Genomic DNA, 14,143 nt, shown 5'->3' on the forward strand with positions numbered 1-14,143 from the left:
TCAAATCAACTCCAAGGGTGTTCACCAAAGTGCTGGCTCCATTGGTAGTGCTGATATATTCAGAAGGCATCTTTTTGCGCATAAATCTAGATGACTGGTTGGTGCAGGCTTCTTCAGTGGAGGTGGAGTTGTACCGTACAGAAAGAGCACTGGCAGTTCTACGTTCTAATGGGCTCCTCATTAATTGGGAAAAGTCATCCTGAGATCTGTCCTGAGACCCAGTTTTCATTGGGGCAAAGTTACGAAAGCTGCAGGATCAAGTTTGTTTGCCAGGGAGGCGAGTAGCCAAGCTGCAGGGTCACATCAGGAGTCTGTTGGCGCACAACAGTCCAAAATTAGAGTCTTAGCTCAGGTTACAGGGATACATGATGTTTATGATCTTCCTGGTTCCATGGGTGCGCTTTCATCTTCCAAGTTGGTCACTTGGATTCTGGGTAATTGGGATCCAGGGTGTCAGGATTTAGAGAGCTCAATTCTGATGTTTCAGCCAGTGAGGTGGGATCTAGCTTGGTGGTGAAAGTCAGCAAACCTATTGCACAGGGTCCAGCAAGCTTTGCTCTACCCTTTTGATACTTATCACAGATTCTAGTTTGTGAGGTTGGGGTGCATGGATAATCAAGTTGCAGGTGCAAGGTTGTTGGACCCGCTCAGAGGCAGCTCATACCTCAAAAAAGAGTGAACTTGAGACCCTAAGAAGGGCTCTTCTTGTGTTCAATTCACAATTTCAGGGAAGTGAGGTGGTGAGAACAGACAATGTCACTGCAAAGGTTTGTGTGAAGAAATAAAGGAGACTTTGTCCATCTGTCTAGGCAAGATTTCTCAGAAGATGTTTTCATAGGCTCAGGAATCTCGGCTCTCTCTAAGAGCCATTCATATTCAGGAGTTGGCCAATGTGAAGACCGATTTGCTCAGCAGAGATATTCCCTCATCGCAGGAATTTTCTCTGGATCAGATAGTGTTTTCTCTATTGATTCACTGGTGGGGGATTCAAGTGGTGGATCTTTTTGCCTCCCAGAGCAATGCCAATGTTCAGAGATTCTGTGCCAAAGACACAGAGGTGTGGGCATGGGTGATCAGTGCTCTGACATGTCAGTGGCCAGTGGGTCTATGTTATGCCTTTCCTCCAGTTCCTATTACAATTTCACTGTTGGTTAGAGTGTGGAAGTTGAGAGCCAAGGTGATTCCAGTGGCTCCCCTGCGGTCGCGGCTAATTTGTTTCCCCTGTTGTTGAAAATGCTCAGGAGTGTCTTCTCCTAGTAGGTCCGTCCCCTCTGGAGTTTCACATTTTGCGGGTGGAGAGTCTACAGAGGCTTTGCAGGCATCTAGGAAATGGCCTACTCTGTGCTCTAACAACTGGCATTGGAAGTCTTTTTTCAAATGGGGATGGGTCAGGGGCCTTGATCCAACTAATGTGAGTTTACTGTGGGTGATGGAATTCTTGCAGGATGGTTTGAAGTTGAGTTGAACAGTGGCCACTTTGAGAATACAGTGGGTGGCAATCCAAGCATTCAGGGGTCCATGGAAGAATTTATTGGATGAGGGCGGCTTGGTGCAACATGTTGTGAAGGAACTGTCCAAGATCAGCAAGGTCAATCCCCTCTTGGGACTTGTCAATGGTATTGGAGTCCATTATGTCTGCTCTGTTTGAGCCGTTGGGGAGATTGATTTGCAATTCCTTACTCTTAAAATGCTCTTTCTGGTGACTATTACATCTGCCAGGAGGTTAGGGAAGTTGGGGGCTTTGTCCTCTAAGTTTCTGTTTTGCAGGGTGTTTCTTGACAGAGTGGTGTTGGCGCCAAACTCTTCTTTTCATTTGTAGCAGGAAGTAATTCTTCTGGAATGTTTCCTTTGCCCTGGGTCGCTGGAGGAAGAGAGGTTGCATTGCTTAGATGTCAGGGGGGCAATTCCGGTCTATTTGCAGAGGGTACAGCAATTTCGTAAGGTGGAGTCATTGTTTGTGATGTTTAGCTCCACCAGGAAAGGGGAGAAGCATGCGACTGCTATGCTGATGGGTCAAGCTGCTTGTCTCTAAGGCTTATGAGGTTCAGGGTCAGGTGCCTCCTTTTTCAGGGTAGGTCTAACTGGAGTATGGCTTTGGCTGTGGCAGAGCTGCAGGGTGCGTCCATTGGGGAAATTAGTTTGGAGGTTGACATGGACTGATTCCGCCACATTTGCTAAGCATTATATACTTGCTGAGGTACAATGTCTCTCTGATTTATTTGGTCATCGAGTACTGTCTTCTATGCAGAAATAGGATGAGTCCTGGTGATATATGTCTTAATAAATATATGTGTTCAGCAGGCGCTCAATTGTTCTCATTTTTTTGCTTGCTGCATTTTACATGTAATGGCTGGAAGCAAGGGAATAGATGAGTAGGTAATGTCTTAATTATTTGCCGGTAATTGCATTTCACTGAGTCCTATTCCCTCGCTTGCAGCCATGGTCCCTTTCATTCTCCCTATGATACAACCGACAATTGTCAGTTGGGGCTTGTAAATAACAGGATGTGGGGTGTGAGGGAGGGTCTTTTACTCAATTGGAATTCATGGGATTGGTGTCTGGGGTGGTAAGAGGCTCCACATGTAAAGGCAGCAATTGAGGGAATAGGTCTCAGAGTAATGGAATTACTAGTAAGTAATTAAGACATTCTCCACCGTCGTGACTCCTTGCTCTTAAGGGTGAATGCACATATTTAGTAATGAAGCTTGATTATTTCAGGAACAGCTACGAAATTTTGTCAAGCACTGGAAAATATGTTGAGGAAACTGAGCCTTGTATAAACTCCCGCACCAAAGGGCAATACTCTGGGGCAATCTCATTGGCCGGAGCACTTTCAGATTCAACATAAGGCCGATGTTTTATCTGATAACCCCAGAACAGACAGCCTATAAAAAAATTATATGGGCTGGTGCAGGGAAGACTGATCCCCTCTCACCTCTTGACCCCTGTGCATTGCACCGGCTGCACCAATAGTATCTACACCACCTGGTAATGACCATTAATGACCTTGCTTCAAATATTCTATGGAAAACAAGGATTTTCCATATTGCATGAAGTAAAAAACTCTGGGGCATATTATCAACAACTAGCGATATTTATCGATAAATAAGCTTAGCGACATTTTATTTATCGCCGCGCATCGCCGGATTTTATCGCAGAGATAACGTGCTATTACCAATGTTTATCTCCAAAGCGATAAAATATCCGGTGATAGTGGTGAAATGTGTGAATATCGCTGGAAATTCAGCGATATTCAGACATTATCGCTAATAGGGACTTAACCTGAATATCCACCTCCCATTGTATATACAGGCTAAGAAGTGGTCTGAGCAGGCGTTAGGATTTGGCGATATCCGCACCTAGCGTGAATAATTTAATCGCTACGCCTGCGTTGATAATAGGCGATAGCGATGTTAGCGATTGCTTTCAGTCGCCAACAGGTTGGGTACGCCCACTTTGCAATGTTTTAGCGATAAATACTGCTGACATGCAAAGCGGGCCCCAAACCGCTCGCTATCACCTAAAAGCTGTCGCTAACTGGTGTTAGCGACAGCTTGCTAATAGGGCGATGAAATTATCGCCGCTTTGCGGCCAAAAACGTCCGCAAAAGCGGCGATAATTTCATTTCGCCTGCCTTGGTAATATGCCCCTCTGTATTTTCAATTTCTGTTCGTGTCCTGCCTTTGATAGTAAACGTTAATTCAAATTAGATGCCCTCCTGTAATCCATTAATGGTTTCCCAATAAAATGTTTGTATTTAAAGCCTCCTAATTACTGATTTGTATCAACATTGTTCTGTTAGTTTTATTTCATCATACACGTTTAGCAACTGCGTGTCACTAAAAGTGTAAATCGGCGTTCAGTCACTTGCCTAACTACACTTTTTAAAAGTTTCTGCTAAAGGCATTCCACTAATCATTTTCACTGTTCCATTATTATTACTACAGGATATTTTGCTCCCCTAAACCTTTCTAACATTTTATTCTTACCATACTGATAAGTTATTTTGTCAGATAATGTGACTCTGATCACGATGAATTTGCTAAATTGGGATGAGGAGTAGAGTGCCAATAGCACAAGTTACTCCCCATTCAGATGCACGCAAACAGTGAAAGTGCACTATTTGGTGCTGCAACTTGCATGTCACAAATAGCAGGAGAAAATACGTATGATCATAATCTTCGTCCAGGTTCAATGCGAGTTTGCACCCAAGAAGGGATTTGCAGCCTCATCGTTTATGGAGACTATGCATTTTGTCCTAAGAAGTTGGTTCAATTGAGAACTACGTATTGTGTTTTTCTGAATTCGGGTACACGATTATGGCCATTAATAAACTCTACAGGCCTGATTCAGAAAGGTAAATAGACCATTGGACCAAAAGTCTAAGTTTAGACCTAAAGTCTAACTTTACTACTAGTAAAGTTGGACTTTTGGTCTAAGTTTAGATCAAAGTCTAACTTAGACCAAAAGTCCAACTTTACTACTACTAAAGTTAGACTTTTGGTCTAAATTTAGACCAAAAGTCTAACTTTAGTAGTAGTAAAGTTAGACTTTAGGTCTAAACATAGACTTCAGGTGTAACCTTAGACTTTTGGTCTAGGTTCACCTTTGTGAATCAGGCCCTTCCAGTCTTTTTTACACAGAGATCCTTTTCAAAATTATGAATTTTGTACATTCATATGTGCATTCAAAAAATGAACACTTGCTATTTCAATCTCAGTAGTTTGTTGCATATAATAGTTCATAAAAGTCGGCTCATAAAGCATGTTTATTTCTGCAATATGATTTTTCTTATGGGAAATTGGTTAAGATGTTTAGTATTAAAAATACTATTAAAAAACAACAGGTAGGATCCCTTACCATGCTTAGCCTATCTCTCTGACCCTGCCCAAAGGGATCACCCTATGGTATTAAAAAAAAGGACTCTCACCCACTGGGACTCCAAGTGGCATGCTTCATCGTAAAGTCTTTATACGGATATCTAGTGTATCTGGATGGGTTTAACCTTGGTAGCCAAGGGAGGTCTTTAGTTATTAGATGGGATCCTAGAATAAAAATAGTCTAGTTGTCTTGAGGGTTAATTTTATTTTCAAAAGGCACCCTGGTGAGTTACAAATAGGTGTGATACCTTCTGTATCCCTGGGTCAGCATGTTTCACCCTTTCACCCATCACATCAATGTCTCTATGGGCTAGTTGGCTTTTGCCAGGACCTCACAAGGATCCCATTAGTATCCTATGTGTGTGCATTCTATTGTGAAACTTCTAGTAACCATACTCATACATGCCATACATACCATCCCATTTGTTCTCTATGTTTGAATTTCTTTAGTAGTTTCTATTTTAGTGCTCCGTGAGGATATCAGGTCCTGCAAAACAAAACTTAAAAGTCCATGTCCTATTTATTAAATACACTGCACCCTGCCATCCAGGCTGTCTAGAGCCTATCCTAGGGGTGACATATGTATTAAAAAGGAGATTTGAGCCTGGCAAAAGGGGCATTTTTCCCGGTTGAAATGGCAGTATATAAACTGCACACACAAGCTGCAATGTCAGGCCTGAGACATGTTTCAAGGGCTACTTAAGTGGGTGCCACAGTCAATGCTGCAGGCGCACTTGTAGTTTTTAATTTACATGTCCTAGGCACGTGTAGTTTTACTAGGGACTTACAAGTAAATTACATTTGCCAATTGGGTATAAGCTAATTTTACCATGTTTAGAGGAGAGAGTACAAGCACTTTATCACTCGTTAGCAATGGTGAACTGCGCAGTCCTAAAACCCAACAAAAACGGGCCCAGAAAACAGCAAGATGAAGGCAAAATGTTTGGGGATGTTCCTGCAGAAAGGGCAAAGTCCACCATGACCCCCCTCCAGCAAAATGCCAGAGTAGACTAATCAGTACCTTGATGGGCTTCCCTGCTTAGGTAGTAGAACATGGACGAAGGCCCTATTACGCAGGGGCACTTGTAAGTTCTATGCCTCTCTGAATTTAGCTGGATCACTCTGCCGACACTCTTCTGAGCCATGGGAGTCACCCATGGGGAACCCTTCTCCTCACTTGTGGACCCCATCTGTGAAGCACCTAACCTTAACTTGCTCACTGATGCATCCCAGTAGGCAGACAGTACCACCATGGCCAACAAAGCGTTGTGGCCCATTCCACCCCTTGGATCACGCTTCTGTCAGAGGCCACTTACAGCTATCGGTGTCAGGAGCCTGGCTCCAGACTATTCACTGCCAGGTGGAAGCTCTAAGTGGAGACATTGGGAAGGCCTCTCTTCCAGCCTTGGGGCTGGCAGGGAGTTGCCTATAGTATTCTGAGGGGTCCCTGACCTATGTGGTTTCTCAGAGTGAGGTGCAACAGCCCCAGATGTTAGGCATCCTACTTTCACTCTCCTTCCCATTGGTCCTGGGGTGGTAGCCTGCGACTGGCCACTTAGCCCAGGATCTGTACCCTGAGGTGAAGAAGTGCCTGGTAAGCCAGGACTTCCAGGGGGAATCACCTCTCCCTCAAGGGTAACATACTGTCTGTGTCATGCTGGGGTCAGCCTGAGTCGAGTCTCAGTTTCTGCAACAGTGCATGGAGCAACTCCTGGTCAGAAGTGGCCTCACCAGGGCCAGAAATGGGGTGCTCTGGTCTAAGAACTGGCAACCCTAATCCACTGATCCTTCCACCGTGGACTGTTTCCATTTCCTTCCCAATCTTCTGGGTCTCTGTACCCTCTGCTTTGGACTTGTACCACAAGAAAACTGAGCTTTCAGGGCACCCTGGGTGACTCCCACTCCGAGGTCTCCTGACACTGTGGAGCTCCTACCAGTGAATAGTCTCTTGACTGACCAGGTCCCCTTGCTTGTGCCTCAACTGAGAGCAATCAACGCACTTGGATAACAAACGGTTGCTCTAGGCCTTAGCTTTCCAGAACCTCCTCTCCCAGTCTTAGAAAGAACATGGGAACCGTTTCCCCCACACTATTCTGGGACCTGTATGGGTCACTGTGCACCTCCTTCTCACTCTGTTTGAGGGGAACCTGAACCACCCTCCTTAGTATCACTCCAAGTTGTCTTCTCAGACACCCTGGTACTAACCCAGAGATCTGCCTCCATTGAAAGCTCCCAGGGGTACATTGTCAGTCAACCAGGTGTTAGTGTGGCTCTGGTAAATAATGAAAGAATATGTTCTCTAGCAATCAAATTGTACAGCCCTTCATAGGTGTTTACCTCACTACCCTTCACCCAACCATCCAGGGATTTACACAAGGAACCCAGGAAATCCTCCCAGGAATGGTGATACCTAAACCTCAACCTGTACTTTCCTTGTATGAAACCATATTTCCTGACAAAGGTCTTAACTTAATTTTGGCAAGCCGCGTGTGAGAAAAAACTCCGCCACACGGTGGTTGGCGGAGTCTTTCTGAAACTCCACATTCCTTGGCAAAACTCACTGAACTCCACTGGCATAGCAGAGGTTATTGCCCACCCTTGCTTGAGGGCTCATTCACCCCCAATTCCAGCTTTTTGGAGACTTCCTCCTTCATGCTGGCTCTCACCTTGTAGGATAGCCTGTGGATCTTACTATTTAGAGGCACACTGTCCCGAGTGTCAATATTATGGGCACACCATTTAATTGGCCCTGGGGTTTGGGAGAAGAGGAAGGCAAACAGTCCTGACAACTGGAGACAGTCCCTCTGTTTGCAAAGGGTCAGGGTAGGGAAGAAACGTACACCCTCCCCTAACCCATCCTGCTCCTTGGTAAAAAAGAGGTTGAGGAGAGGTTCACTATCCTCCTGCATACCATTGTTCGTTGCCAGGAGCATGGTAATCTCATATTTCCCATAGTGGGGTTTGAGGAGATTGACATGCAAAATCCACAAGGGGTTCCTGGGAGTCTTGAGCTCTACCACGGAGGTGACCTCCCCCTTGTGCTCCTTCACCTCATATGTCCCAGCCATTGGTTTTGGAAGGCCCAGAACTTCACAGGCTCGATCACCCACACTTTTGAGCCAGGCTGAAACTCAAGCAGAGTGGCCTTCTGGTCATACCAGAGCTTCATAACCTCCTGACTGTCTAACAGATTATTTTTCCGTTTCTTCCAGAAGCGCTTCATCTTATTGCAGAGGGCCCACCTATAGCTAACCACATCTGAGGGTCTTTATTGCAAGCTTGCTCTCAATCCTCTTTTACCAGGCTGAGAGGTTCTCTGACATGGTGATCGTAAACCCAACCCCCTTCTGTGATACTTCGCTGCAAGCAAACAGGCATGGCAAGCGGATGTCCCACTTCTGCCTAAGGGGCTCTGATAGACCTAGTATCATGCCTTTTCGGGTCTTGTTGAACATTTTCATAAGTCGATTGATCCGGGGATCTTGCTCTGAACTCTCCTTTACCAGGCTGAGAGGTTGTCTGACAGGGTGATCGTAAACCCAACCCCGTTCTGTGATACTTCACTGCAAGCAAACAACAGGCATGGCAAGAGGATGTCCCACTTCTGCCTAAAGAGCTCTGATAGACCTAGTATCATGCCTTTTAGGGTCTTGTTGAATCTTTCCATAAGTTGATTGATCTGGGGATGATAGGTTGTGGAGAACCTGGATGTTACCCCACACTTGTCCCACATAGATTTCATGAATGCTGACATGAAGTTGGCATCTCGGTCAGATAATACCTCCTTGTGGAATCCCTCATGGAAAAATATCTTCATCAGTACTCTGGCAACTGTTCTCAGAGGTATAGCCTCTGGGTGCCGGGTGGCATGGTTTACCAAAACCAGGGTGAACCTGTTGCCTATGGCAGTCTTGGAGTCCAGAGGCCCAACAATGTTGATACCCACCATTTCAAAGGGGTTGGGAATGACTGGAATGGGAACTAGAGGAACCTTGTGCTTTGCTCCTGACTTCCCACTGGCCTGGCAGGTAGGAAAAGACCTTCAGAAAGCATCTGAGGCCACCTTCATCTGGGGTCAATAAAAATGGGAGAAAACCCCGCCAAAGCTCTGGTCCTGCCCCAGATGATCTGCCAGGGGAACATCGTGAGCATGTTCATGTAGGAAGGGGGGAAGCACCACAAGGGAAGGACTGCGAGATGGACTGAAAATATGCAGTCTTTGAAAGTGCTTGTCACAATGTTTTGAAAAGTTCCAACAGGAGCCTGCAGCCAGTGGAAGGACCCTGGCCGCAGACAGGGAGATGTACTAGGTCCATTTTCCAAGGCAGAGACAGAGACCCTGAGAGAAAGCAGAAGGAGATGAGCAGCCGGGAGGAAGCAGGAGGGATGACCAATAAGAAGCAAGGAATTGAGTGTGATGTGGAAGCTAACCAATGGGAAGTATTGGTAAGTAATGGGTGGGTTGAACTTTTTTTGCGGCAGTGAATGCACATTGTTCAGACAAAACCTAAAAAAGAAGCAGGTGGAGAAAAGATTTATATACGAAGAGGGTGAGCAGGATGGAAGAAGAGCAAGTTAGAACAGGACCAGTGAAAAAGACAAAATAAAGAAGCAGAGAATTTGGTATTGGCAGACTAGTGTGGTGAACAAAAATTGCTTGGAATAGCAGCTTTATCTAATACATGTTCTGGCCAATGTAAGTATAATAGCTGGAACCTTCTGACAGCCAGCCTACTGCTCTGTTCTACACGTGCATTTGTTGTGTAATAGAAAGCACGAGTGGCATGTAAATCACCAGGGTCTGCAGTAAGCGCATACTCTCAAAGTAGCTTTTCGAGGGAAATTACCCTTGGAGGAGCAGCTAAGAAGTATTCTCCATTTGTTTTCTCTGCACTCCAATGCTACACCCTAGCTTTGAAGTTAGGACCCTGAGTGCTTTTAAAGATCAGTGAGCTATTTATTGGGCTTTGTGTCAGAGGATTAACTGGAAGCTAGGTATAAAAACCAAATCAAGGCAGCTTTGATCCAGGATAGATGTAAAAAAAAAGGTTATAATGATTCTAATCTGAATATTCCCAAAGATCAAAAAATAAAAAGCAAAAAAGAGTTGCATAGATGCGAAAAATATTTTGGTATGAGAATGTTTTAAGCTTTTTCCTGAGATGCTATTTTGTTTATTCTAAATCTCAAGAAATCTTAGGGCTGGAAAACATGTTGTATAATGTGTCAGGTTTTGTAAGCAGTGCCAATAACAGGTTTTGTACTACAGTACATAAAAGTGGCATCACATATTTGTGTGTCACACTAAAACTATTTTACGTCTTGAGACAAAGGACAGTAAGAAGGCTGAAGGCGAGCTTGTCATATTATGCGGGATGGATTACAGGCAGGGACGTAGCTTCATGGGGGGTGTTTGGGGTGTTACACCCCCACTAATAAATGCATTTTCTGGAAAATACTTAGGCACAGGTGTTTTTTGGGTTTCATCAGGAAATTCTACATACACACAGACAAAAACAGAAAAGTCTTCAGAAAAGTTGGCTATCTTACAAAATATTGTGTTTTCTCTCACTTAGTACCCCTACCAATCCTCTTTGTCACCCTTTCCACTGCCACTTTAGTCCCTCTCATGCTCCCTGCGTGTGGTATAATTTAATTTAACATTAAATTCTAGCATGACAGTTGGAAAATCTGAAGCTCACCCCTCCACCAATCTTACTGACCAAGCAACACCCCTGTCCATAGACAGAAAGTAGACCATGGGTCCCGAATAAAAGTGGCCCTACTGAATTTGAAAGCTACAAAAACGACTCATGTTTGCAAATTAGGGCAGTTTTAAACTTGTAAAGACACACTGTATAAGTGTTTTGCAAGGTATGGTTGTATAATGTTACAATGCATGCTTTACCCCGCATGCAGGTACAATGTAATTTGTTAAGCCAACTTGCTGTTGGGGTTGCACTGGAGTTTGGAATAGTATAACTTACTATTTCAACTCCAGTCTGTGCTACAGTAGGGAAGGTGTTGGAGTTAAATCCAACACCTTATACCCCCTACTGCAAACAATTTTCATTGTAATGGCATGCAGGGTAAAAGCATGTATTGTTCTGCAAGCGTTGTAATGTTTTTTTCCCACAAACTATGGGAGACTGCACAGATTTGCATTTGCTGCAGGCAAAACTGGCCCTGCAGACCATAAAACAGGCTCATGAGCAACCAAAAAAAATGGCCCAGACACTGCCCTGTCAAAGCAGACCTTCTGGTACTGTCTGGTTGCCCTTTAGTCCAGTCCGACCATGGAGACAAGCACAATACATGAGCACGCCCATGCAGGTGACACATTTTTATTAGCTCAAATGCGGGGTTTGTCCTGGCAGAAATAATTCCTCAGTTGAGAAACTGCACCTTTTGGCAAGGTCTAAGCGGTGGCATCAGCAGTAGCAGTATTCAGTGTAAGCAATACTGTGACTTTATTATGCTCAGGCATAGACATTTAAAATGCAGATTCAGAGCCACAACTTGCTGCCAGAGCCAAATACACAGCGCACTAGACCCAATGCAAGAAGTATAGATACATTACACAGCTTTAGAACCCAAAGCCTTGCAATGCTGACTTCCACATGCTATTATGGAATCAACGAGGCACGGTTGTTTTATTTACCGAGTGAGGAGCCACCAGAGCCCGCAAGGAAGAGATGCGGGACAGGCCCTGGATGTAAACCATCCTCAAAGTCGACTCTGCACATCTTGATGGTTAGAATACAACTGAGGGGCTCATTACGATGTCGATGGAAAGCCTCGACTGACAGTCAGATTCCCCTAGACCTTGTCGGAACCCATCCGCCCGACTCGGTAGGAAACAATTGCAACCAATAATTCAATTCAAGTTGGTCGGAGCCGATTCGTACGGCTCAATGGACAGCGTTTCCCTCCGACAAATTGCAATGCTGGATTCTGACAGCCTTTCCGAGTCGGAATGTCCAACACGAAAAGGATGTTGGAAACTGACTTTGGGGGCCCCTAGCAGGCCCCCTTTCATCCTGAGGTCTCGAGTTGGGGTCTGTGGGGGTACCCAAGGGACCCCACTGTAAAACCATGGACAGAGTGACAGGCACCAAGGGTTGCCCGCAACAGGGAAGTTTTCCGCAGACAGCCATTTTCCCCATAAGGACTTTTGTTTTCGGTTGGAACAAAGGCTCCCATTGAAGTCCGTGGGAGTCTTTCTGAACAGTGTTCGGAAGCATCGTAATCGGTTGGGCGGAACAACCTACGGCGAGTCGATCGGTCCCAAATCGAGTCGTGTCGAGAGAAGGAAGCTCAGACCGAAATCGTAATGAGGCCCTAATTGTCAGTATCGATGTTATAACCTGGTGTGACATGTCAGTGTTAAAGTACGAGTCACATTACAGAGCAAAGCACACAAGCCACCCTCACAAAATCACTGCTACCCACCTCTTCAACATGACTCTTTCAACATGCTGTTATTTTGAAAGCAGAAGCAGTGGTTCATCTGATGTACCAACATGCGTTAACACTGTACAGCGAGAAGGAGATGACAAACACACACTGGTTGATGCCAAGTAGTAAAGCCAGTACAATAATTTCAAAAATGGCAGAAATTCCTGTTTTGTGCCTTAAATAAGTTCCACTGAATCCCAGCAGTTAACTGAGTGATGAATTTACATAACACCTTTTTTGTGTTAATATTTGGTATTTAAGGTTTGGCAGCAAGAGTCATTAGCTGAGAAATAAGTCATGCATGTCAACAATGTAAATATGTCACTCTATTTGTAGGGCCTCATTCATTTAATTGGGTAACGGTAATTCAAGTGTGGTGAAATAACAGTTATTATTCCATTGTACTTGTAATTGAGGTCCAAGTGCACAATTAGCAAACTTGATCTGATATGATCTTTGCAAAGGAACAGTGGGCCTGATTTCTGTATGTTCATCGATCTGGCTCAGGGGACACCTGAAACGTCTATACAGTGCCAATCATTGGTGATTATTTTAATGTTTTGTTTCCTCACATTTTATTGACAATTCAAGTATGCCTTACACAAATTCAGTCAACAATAAATTACTAAGTAACTGGCTATTCACATGAGTAATCACTAAGCAGCCCGAGGCATGGCTATCATTATAACTTTTGATCTTTTTATTATATCTGGTGATCTTTTTTACAGCCCTGTGACAATAGTTGACATTTGACCTGTCTGTTTTTGGAAATAAACAGTGAGAGCATATTGCTGCCAAAGACTACGAGAGAAGAAGTGACAGAATTATATATCGGTTTGCAATGTTACAACAAATTTTATGGATATAAATGCGTAGTGAAAGATCACTTGCATGAGTATGCATGTGTAAACTTTGCAATGCCAGCAAAGAGGCTTACCTAAAATCCCCGTATTGGGTAGTTCGGTGTGGGGGTCAAATGTCCTAAATTTATTCCAAGTTCTCGATTAGGTTGGAGCACATCATGTAAATACCTTTTTATCTTAAACTCACATTTTGCTCTAGATTTAATGTGATAATTTAAGTGAAATGTTGTCATGCCATTGTAGTTCTGTCTCAATACCAGTCATGATTTGCAGTACAATAAAAGTGGCGCTATCCCATCTTTAAGGCACTGTAGGATTGCGAACATTTAAGACTGCGACTACGGGAGACGGGCAAGCGCGCGATCAACGATGGCCGCCTCCCGGTGAGCTCAGCCCGTTTTTCGCCCGTTTTCTATATAAAAATGATGATTTTCTGTCAGAATATTGCTTATATTTGGGTCGCTATGGTTTAGAGGCTCTTACCTGTCGCTGTGTGGTTTTTCAAGCTTATTTGACCGACGGAAGTGGTGTTTTCCTTCTCCTGGTTCCAGCACCCTGCTCTGTGGTACAGCCCAGCTTGTCTGTCAGGGGGGCGAGTAACTTCTCAAGAGAGGGCCTGGCTTTGGCCTAACCACTCCCACAGTTCATTTTAGCTGCTGCACTAGTTATTATTCACGCTTTCTCCTCAGGAAATACTATTCTTCTCATTAACTTTATTTTGTGCTACAATTTTAATTATTTCCATAAGAAAATGGATAATAAAAATACGCATTCTCTGCCTAATAAAAGTAGACAGCCAGTTTCACCACCTCCTGTGAAATCAAAAGTGGTAGAGTAATCTGAACCTTCGTTAGCATTAATTCTAGAAGAAATTCAAGCACTTCACTCTAATACAGAGTCAATTGCGTCAGAAATTAAAAATGTGCGCAAATATATGGCTAG

The 14,143-nt window shown here is 44.2% G+C and overlaps 1 long non-coding RNA gene across 3 annotated transcripts in view; it reads right to left on the reverse strand.

Annotated features, from left to right (window-relative positions):
* The window catches only part of LOC144761881 (uncharacterized), a 307,212-nt gene extending 293,424 nt beyond the window's left edge, over window positions 1-13,788 (reverse strand). For all 3 annotated transcript variants that reach the window (XR_013595927.1, XR_013595928.1, XR_013595926.1), the window contains exon 1: window positions 13,685-13,788. This is a non-coding gene — a long non-coding RNA (uncharacterized LOC144761881). The remainder of the gene's footprint in view (window positions 1-13,684) is intronic.
* Window positions 13,789-14,143: the final 355 nt, after the last annotated feature.

This window comes from Lissotriton helveticus, chromosome 6, assembly GCF_964261635.1.
Source record: "Lissotriton helveticus chromosome 6, aLisHel1.1, whole genome shotgun sequence".
NCBI classification, from domain to species: Eukaryota; Metazoa; Chordata; class Amphibia; order Caudata; family Salamandridae; genus Lissotriton; species Lissotriton helveticus.